Raw genomic sequence first — 10,018 nt, 5'->3', positions numbered from 1 at the left:
ATGGGTTCCTACACACCGTAGCCCTGCAGTGATATTACTACCACCCCAAATCACGCGTGCCTGCGACCACTGCCAATATTTCAGGAGTGGGAGGCACCAACATGATACCTGGCCTGGCGAAGGCGAGGCCGGGGAAGCCCGCACTGTGTGCCTCAAAAGGTTTCGAGCCCCCCTGCTGACAACACTTAAGTTGACAGACGTAACACCAGGCTCAACCAACACATCTTATGGTGTGGGAGTCGCTTGACAGCACAACATTCTCACGGACAGACCCAGGCTCAGCCATCAACTGGGTGTCAGCCCCTGTCCCCATGAGAAGCGAAAGGGGGGCCGCCCGCGCTTCAACGAAGGCACGCGGCCCGCAGCCAAAGGAAACAATCAGAGCCCACTTTTTCCGTTGGTGTTGGGGAAGGGAGTGATCGGAGAGCGGGCTGCTCACGGCAGGACGGTGGCGGCTTGTTTGTTCAAGCCGAACCCATCCTACATGGCCGATCCCTCGGCCGCCAAGGCTGTCGGCCTTGTGGACACCTGTCGAATCAACGCCCAGGATACCTCCGGCGGGGGAAAACATGGCCGCCTGTCGAGGGCCTCGTCATCGCCGCTGATGAGGCCGTGCTCTCTCTTCTTCTGGCTGCGTGGTGTGAGGCGGTGTAGGGCCTAGGACAATACCGCCCGCGCTCCAGCAGAAGACCAAAATCCCCTGCGGAGAGGGGAACCCTGAGCGGTTATAGCTTGCGGCTGGGTCAAAGCTAATAACGTCAACAACCTCGCGCGAACTAGTCCCGCCTTCATTCAAAATATTCACAACAGCACACCAGCCCTAGCTTAGCCCATTTACCAAAAAAGGTAAACAAAGCCCCCCCCGCACTACTCCCCCAGTATACCGATTGGCCGTCAGTATGAATGGTTGAGAGGAGAGAAAGCTGTAGCAAGACAGACCTTCTCATAGCAGAGTGACAGAACGAAACAATAGCCCACTACACAGGGCCGCCTCAGGGGGTGGGGGGCCTCGCGTTTAAAATCGCACAGGGCCTCACATTTCTTCCAGGCGGCCCTGCCCCTATACTACTACAGCCTAGCGTGAGGCGATGTGGAACCCAGATCAACAACCGCCTGCGCACAGACACGCAACATGTTTACCATGTCGGCTGGACCCATAGCCCCACTACCCGACGCCAATGTGGATAGGAACTAGCCAGCTGAGCCATAACCCGCCGTTAAGTCCCATCCTGCAGTAATATAGCTCTACTGCTACACCGCCGAGCTCACGCATCAGCCCCAGATGGGGACACCGTTCCATAGACCCCGCCGGAACACAAGGTAACATACCTGGCTAGGCTACCTAGCCACGGCCTACCCTGTTGTCAACCCATTTACCCGAAAAAAGGTAAATAGGACTCAGCAAAAAACCGACAACAGCCACCGACTGACCTTCATTGATGAACCGGGCAAGAGGAGGGAGAAGTGACAACATCTCACGGCGGAGACATTAGAACAGCGGAGCAGTTAGTATGTAGCAGTAGTGGTAGCATGTGGCATTAGCGATAGCATGTAGCATAGCATTAGATGTTTAGCAGCACGCCCAAGACAGTTTGGAAACCGTTCACTGCAGTGAACGTTCACCAAACCATCCTGCCCCCGGCGCCAACACACAACATGGTTGTGTAACAAAACAAACCAGCATTACTAACACTAATACCCATGCCTGAAGACACATGGCCTACCTGGGTACAAGCTGGCCCGACAGCCAATCTTGTACAGCTGAACCTTGATCTGCTGTCATCAGACGAGGAACATCAACATAGGCCTGTCGTGTCGCCGAAAACATCCTTCGAAGATGCCAGGGGCCAGCAACCTCCGGTAAGCTTTCAACATTATGACTCTGATCTTTTTCATCCTGCTAGTTACGTATGGTGCACGCAGCCGATACGATGGAACGAAAATAGAGGAAGAGTGTTTGGTGACCAGAGTCATGGTTATATAGGCTACGCCTCCATAGGGGCGGGGCCCTCAGGTGGGGTGCATTTAGTTGTTTGTGGGGTACATTAGGTACAATAGGAGATAAGGGGTATCTCAATAGGCTAGAGCGGGACGCGATAGCCATACGATATATAACTGGGAATCCCCGTTCAAAGTGAGGTTAACTATCGTGACCGATCGTCCTTCTATATTCCTTTCTGTAATCAGTCTCCCCAGTTAGTAGCTAGATCAATACATTTAGTGGAAGTGGCAATAATCAAATAATCTGGATAAAATCATCGCTTATCCGTATGATTCAAATGGCGCTAATGGATATTTTGAGCCGCTCTTGGTCCATATATGGGCATATGTGCGTGCCTGTTACGATTAGGGGGAGAACAGAACCCAGTAAGCAGAAGGATGGAGGAGCCCCAGAACTACAAAATGACAGAGAACGAGACGGTGGTTGCTCTTCACAAAAGGTGGTGTTCTATTTATTTCAAAACTGAGAGAAAGCAAGACTAAACCACAAATAACAAAATAACATAAACGGTGCAGCAGTGCTGGTACTAGTGAAACAGAACTTGAGAATACGGAAAATAACAGTAAACAACAAAACACTACACTTACTCAGAATGACAACACAGTGCAACATGACGAGGGCAGGAACAGGAAGTATGTCACCACACAGAACAGAGGAAGAAGACACTTAAATACTAGGCTAATTATAATTGAAAACACCTGGCAAGGCCAGTCCAAAAACACAGAAACAATTAAACACCAACTAGACTAAATCAATACACAACAACAACAAAGGCAATATCACAAACAACAACCAGACAAGGGGATAACCATTAACACTATGATCGCCGGGAACGAGTTTTCACGTCATTCCGAGCCATGCTCATTCTGCCGAAGACGCCGTAACTCGTCTTTGATGTCAATATTTCAAAAATCTGTCATCGAAATCATATTTCCTTTCCGGAGCGCCATCTGGTGGCCGATCGGCAGATCGCCAACCGGATATTAACCTTTGAACCGGTAGTACTCATCCATATGTGGTCCGGCCACTCGCTATAGCTCCCGCGACTCCATCTTGAAACACTGGATAATAGATTGCTCGCCCTAACTCAATAAACAACGTTATTTGGACGTATATACTATTATACAACCTGGAAATGGATCGGGCATTTCTACATCCCATAATAGAAAAAAATCTATTCCACGCTCATCTGCCAGCGGCGCGAGGAAGTCACGGTAAGATTCAGCGTTATTTTCTAACATCTTCTATACTAACTGATCTGATGAACATATGACCCACTCTGGATGAATCATCTAACGCTGCCCACGGAATTATAAACGATCCCCCGCCCATCCGGTCATCATCAGATGATGCGTAGAAACGCCTAGAACCACGTCCAGTTGAAACTTTTTATCTCGCACAGATTCCTACCAAACTGTATTTGATCATCAATATAATGCATTTAGGGCTATAAATCACGTTCTGAAGAAAGCTGCAGAAAACGATAAAAACATACTTATACTTTAGACCATATTTTAGTATGAATATGTGAATGAAAAAGTTTAACGTTGCTACACCCTGAACAATACATATAGGACATTGAATGGGCCATAATAATGGCAATTTAGCAATAGAATTTAAAAAGTTATAGCCCTGCAAAGAAGGGGAACTTCTCCATAGACAAATAGAGCTGGCGAGGGATGGTAAATTATGAATTTAACCTATGGCGATTAAAGTGTTAAACAAGGAAAGGAAAAACACGCCCAGGACAACAAACATAAAGCAATTAAATCAACTATTCTAAAGAAATACAAAATGGTGGCTTGCCTCATCTGGCCCATCTGATTTTGACCACTAGAGGGAGCTAGGAGACCAGGAGACCAGTGTCAGGAGGAAGTTCACTGTTCCTCTCATAACCGACCCAGCCAGGGCCGGCCCTAGGGACGTTACACGTGCCGTGACGCGAGGGATTTCCCGATCTTGGCACCAACAGGATTCCTCCTTAAATATCACAAAATAGCTGCAACCTCAGGTGGGCATGCGTCAGTAATGAGACCCACATGCTCTCCTCTGGGTGATAATAGTGTCTGTAGTTCACTAGAGGTCTGCTCTCCTATGGGTGATAATAGTGTCTGTAGTTCACTAGAGGTCTGCTCTCCTCTGGGTGATAATAGTGTCTGTAGTTCACTAGAGGTCTGTTGGTAAGTTGTATTTCCGATCATCACATTGTCCTCCTCACAACAGGATTGGCAAAGGTGTTTAACAAACAAACTTGTCATTTCTAAATGTTACAAAGTACTATATTCAGGTTGTCCAATTCCCTGCAGGTGATTAATTATCCAGTACTGTCTACTGTCACCTTAATTATGCATGCATGGTGTTTGTCTATTTTGACAACAGCTACATTGCACCTACATGGTCATTCTTATCTTAATAAAATAATAACAATAACAATACAGACAATAACAAAACTTCTGTCTTCTATCAACAACCCAGGTGGATTGTGGGATGTTTGTTTTTTCTTTTGAGTATGATGAAGGTCAACTGAAGATGAAGGTGTTGGAAAGAACATTCCTATCTGTCCATCTTCCCTCCCTGGTGAGACTTGGCCGTGTGTGTGTGTGTGTGTGTGTGTGTGTGTGGTGTGTGTGTGTGTGTGTGTGTGTGTGTGTGTGTGTGTGTGTGTGTGTGTGTGTGTGTGTGTGTGTGTGTGTGTGTGTGTGTGTGTGTGTGTGTGTGTGTGTGTGTGTGTGTATTTTGTGTATAATTGATTAGATGTACAGTATGTGTGTTTACTGTGTGTGTGTGTGTGTGTGTGTGTATATATATATATATATATATATATATATATATATATATATATATATATATATATATATATATATATATATATATATATATATATATATATATATATATATATATATATAGCACAATTAATGTGTGTTTGAATGTGTATGTGGGCTGTGTGTATACTTTATGTGTATTTGTATGATTTGTATATCTGTCCGTGCACTGTGTGTGTGTGCCTGTGTATGTGTGTGTGTATGTACAGTATGTATGTGTCTTTACTGTATATATATATAGCACAGTTCATGTGTGTTTGAGTGTGTATGTGTATGCGTATGTGTGTGGCTGTCAGATATACAGTACTGTTTAGTGTTTCATCCAGACATTATGACATATGATACAAGACATACAAATATACAGTACTGTTTAAGAGAAATAGATCATAAAAAATGTATATACATTAGAGGGGGAAGAAACTGTACTTTGGAGGGGTTTCCAATTGCAGGTGCTCTTTGACAACTGTAATCATGGGTTTTATAGGTTTTCATTGCATTATCATTTCATAATGAAGGAGAGAGAGAGAGAGAGAGAGAGAGAGAGAGAGAGAGAGAGAGAGAGAGAGAGAGAGAGAGAGAGAGAGTGAATGAATGAATGAATGAATGAATGAAAACTTTATTTAACAGATTGCAGAATGGGTACAATACAGTACGGCTCAATACATACAATTGTTAAGGGGATGCAGACCTGAGAAAGACGTTTGTCTTGTTTCCATCAGGGTCCCCCATTTTCAATTCATATAGACATATATGACATACATGACATACAGATAGTCAGTACTGCTACATCTATACATTTATGACATACCAGATTTGCAAATACAGTACTGTTTGTGATACAGAAGGAGTCAAGAAAAGGGAGTATATACATTTGACGTAGAAACTGTACATTGGAGGTTGGGTGGGGGGGGTTGGGTACATTGGGATATTGACAACCATACTGGGTAATTTACATTGGAGGTGGTTGGGGGGGGGGGGGGGGGGGGGGGCGGGGGGCACACTGTATAAACAAGTAACACTGTACATTGAGGGGGGGGGGGAGGAGACACTGTACAAACAAACACAATTGTACATTGAACTATTGACAAAACCATACTAGGTAAATGACTGTACATTGGAGGGGGTTGGAATGATTGGGTTAGGATATTTACAGGGGCCAGTGTTGAATTGCAGTCTCCCGTAGGTGTCCCTTGAGAGAGGGACACTTGATCCCAGCAGTGTTTAATACAGCCCATACAGTAGCTGTGTCCACAGGGAATAGTTACCGGATCCTTCAGTAGATCCAGACAGATAGAACAGCAGAACTGGTTCCGGTACAGATCAACGCCTTGCTGCGCCATTTTATTCTACAGAGAGAGATAATGTGTTTTTGTCTCTCTTTGTCTCTCTTTGTGCTTATTAGTTTTAGTAGTTTTACTTGACAAAGTAAACACATTAGAGGTAGTTGATGACGAGAGAAAGTCCTGAACTATGTAAAAACATCTTCTATCTATGAATCACAGTAAAATAGACACTGCCTCTTTAAAGCGACTCCTCCCCTGGACAGCTATATAACCAGGAACAGAGCCGTATGGCTCTGACCAGGAAGCACCTCTCACCCACACGATCAGAGTTCACAATTCCTGAGAAAACAAAACTTAGAGTGTCGTTGTCTTTGTAGAATAAAATGGCGCAGCAAGGCGTTGATCTGTACCGGAACCAGTTCTGCTGTTCTATCTGTCTGGATCTACTGAAGGATCCGGTAACTATTCCCTGTGGACACAGCTACTGTATGGGCTGTATTAAACACTGCTGGGATCAAGATGATCAGATGGGGATCTACAAATGTCCCCAGTGCAGGGAGACTTTTAATCCGAGGCCTGTTCTGAAGAAAAGCAATATTCTGGCTGAAGTGATAGAACAACTAATGAAGACGGGACTCTTGTCTTCTGCTCCTCCTGAACACTGTTATGCTGGACCTGGAGATGTGGCCTGTGATTTCTGCACTGGGAGAAAGCAGAAAGCCCTCAAGTCCTGCCTGGTATGTCTGACCTCTTTCTGTGAAACTCACCTCCAGCCTCATTATACTGTACCTCCATTAAAGAAACACAAGCTGGTCAAAGCCTCCACACGGCTTCAGGAGAACACCTGCTCTCGCCATGACAGGATTCTGGATGTTTTCTGTCGTACTGATCAGCAGTGCATCTGTTATTTGTGTTCCATGGATGAACATAAAGGCCATGATACAGTCTCAGCTGCAGCAGAAAGGACAGAGAGACAGAAAGAGCTTGACATGAGTCAGCAGAGAGTCCGGCAGAGAGAGAAGGCCCTCAATCGCTCTGCTGCTAAAGCAGTGGGGGACAGTGTGAGAATGTTTACTGAGCTGATACGCTCCTTGGAGACGAGGCGCTCTGAGCTGAAGAGGTCATCAGAGCCCAACTGGAGCAGGAGATAGCACACCTGAGGAGGAGAGACACTGAGCTGGAGCAGCTCTCACACACAGAGGACCACATCCACTTTCTACAGAGTTACCCCTCCCTCTCCAGTCCCAGTGAGTCTACAGACTTACCCAGCATCAGTGTCCTTCCTCGACTGTACTTGCAGATGTGACTGAGGTCGTGTCTGAGCTGAGAGACAAACTACAGGACGTTCTAAAAGAGCAGTGGTCCAGAATCTCAACAACAGTGAATGCAGTTCATGTTTAACCACCACCAGAGCCCAAGACCAGAGCTGACTTCTTACAATATTCCTCTCAGATCACACTGGACCCAAACACAACAAACACACGTCTGTCTTTGTCTGAGGGCAACAGAAGAGCAACATGGATGCAGCATGAGCTGTCATATCCTAATAACCCAGAAAGATTTATTGCATGGCCTCAGGTTCTGGTAGAGAAGGTCTGACTGGACGCTGTTACTGGGAGGTGGAGTGGAGTGCAGGGGTTCATGTAGCAGCCTCCTACAAAGACATTAGTAGAACAGACACTGAGGAGGAGTACAGTGGATTTGGATACAATTCCAAATCCTGGACTTTAGAGTGCACTACATGTAAGTACTTATTCAGACACAATAAAAAGAACATAACAGTACCGGGCCCCCGGTCCTCCAGAATAGGAGTGTACCTGGATCACATGGCAGGGACTCTGTGCTTCTACAGCGTCACTGACACAATGACCCTCCTGCACAGAGTCAACACCACATTCACCCAGCCTCTCTATCCTGGACTTCTGGTATATTACCCTGCAGAGGCTGAGTTTTGTGAGCTGAAGTAGAGATCAGTGACATTCACAGCTCCTCTACCCAGGGTTTTGGATTTAAATTGATCTTGAAGATGCTGAGTTGTGAAAGATGAGGTCATTAGGAGGTACATTCACTCAGTCACTATCATTGTTCTGAGGGACACAGTTTCTAGCCTACCGGGGTAAAGTTTGTTTGATTGGATATTCACATATTTGATTCCCATCTTCAATACCTCTGTTCCTTTTCATGTGGGGAAGTCAAAATCTTTATTTTCATACTCTGGGTAGGTTGGACAACAATATGCAACAATTTTATTTGTATTTGATCACCTTTGGTCATTTTGGTCATTACTGTGGGATTAGGGTCCGTCTCCTCTCTCTGTTCCAGGGGGGGTTGGTAACAATGTTATAACCTTTTCCCTCACCTCTTATCTCTGGGCAGCCGGGACACTATCTTCAAGGCCTTCGGTTGAACCCATAGCCAGGATGTGTGGGGCATGGGTCAGTCGTAAATGCAACTATTTTATTTTAGAACAGACCCATCTGCTTTATCAAAAGAGCTCAAGGAGAGCGAGATAGTTGTTCTTCTGGTGGCAGACTTTGAGGGAGACGGACCTAGATAGGAGCTGACTTAGGAAGAATGACCATTCATTGAATATTGTACATTTTGTCTTTTGTTCTTACTAAATAAACCTGGACATCTAAACCCAGAATATATGTCCCGTGTGGATATTTGATATTTGATAGATCCTACTGTCTATCTAGAAGCTCATACTGGCTGCATATCTTTTCTAGTGTCTATCTAGAAGCTCATTGGTTTGTAAATGTACTAGATTTTCCAGAGATTCTTAGTTTTGAATGTATGTTTTGCATTCTGTATATTGGCCCTGCGAATGATGTGTTATCGTTGTATTAATTGTGATACTGCACACGATACGATAACCATTAAATATAAGGATCTTGAATGCAAGGTGTAGTGGTTTAAGCCCCATAGTCAATACAATGGGGGACCCTGGTGTAAACAAGACGAAAGTCTTTCTCTGGTCTGCATCCCCTTAACAATTGTATGTATTGAGCTGTACTGCACTGTACCCATTCTGCAATCTGTTAATAAAGTTTTCATTCATTCATTCATTCATTCATTCATTCATTCACAATGACGAGAGATCTTTGGACGGGCCATTGTAACACTTGGCAACTCTCACTGATTTACAGTATAAACTGGTGGCAGATTGGACACAAGATGGCGCTATTTACCATACAATCATTAGACTCTAGTTTGCCTTCATTTGCAGGCACCTCTCCGATGTTGTCCCAGTACACCTGCTGGACTGTTTCATTCAACAAGGCTAATGTTTTTTTTCCTCAGATGTGGAGTGATACTGACTTGAATTTGAATTGTTTTTACATGATATGAAAGTACAGGTTCATACCTTCAAAATAAGCAATCACTTGTACAAATCAGACGGATACTTTTCAATCTATGTCTTGAATCATGCTGATAACACACTACTTATTCCAGAGCTACAGGGCCACAAAGAAACCAGATCCATTTCTCTTGCTATATGCATAATGACTACTTTACCCAGAAAGCAATGTAACCCCCCCCCCCCCCCCCCCCCCCCTCACTTAACACATTCCAGTCTGAGAGCAGCCCTGCCTTTGTTAGTCTATCCCCAGGCCTTCAGGTTGCTCAATGATCTGCAACACTAACCCAACCATCTCATTGCACACATACTGTTTTAGCACATTCTCAGGGGCTCATACAGAACCAAGCATTTCACTGTAATGTACATGTACTTTATACGTGACAAATAAAAGCAAACTTGAAACTTGCGAGATCTTATAACCATGCTCATGTTTCCAAAGACCAGCGATGCAGCGGGCACTTGCTCGCACGCACACACACACACACACACACACACACACTGAATCACACAGCGGCACAGTCAGAACAACACAATAAAAATAAGT

The 10,018-nt window shown here is 44.9% G+C and overlaps 1 pseudogene across 1 annotated transcript; it reads left to right on the top strand.

Moving 5' to 3' along the window:
• Window positions 1–6,436: 6,436 nt before the first annotated feature.
• Window positions 6,437–8,732, top strand: LOC311245193 (tripartite motif-containing protein 16-like; annotated as a pseudogene). Its single transcript has 2 exons — window positions 6,437–7,169; window positions 7,229–8,732. The product of its transcript is annotated as a tripartite motif-containing protein 16-like (transcript).
• Window positions 8,733–10,018: the final 1,286 nt, after the last annotated feature.

The sequence above is a fragment of the Notolepis coatsorum genome (assembly GCF_963971535.1).
Source record: "Notolepis coatsorum genome assembly, chromosome: 1".
In the NCBI taxonomy this organism is placed as follows: Eukaryota; Metazoa; Chordata; class Actinopteri; order Aulopiformes; family Paralepididae; genus Notolepis; species Notolepis coatsorum.
This window is presented reverse-complemented; position numbering and strand designations above follow the sequence as displayed.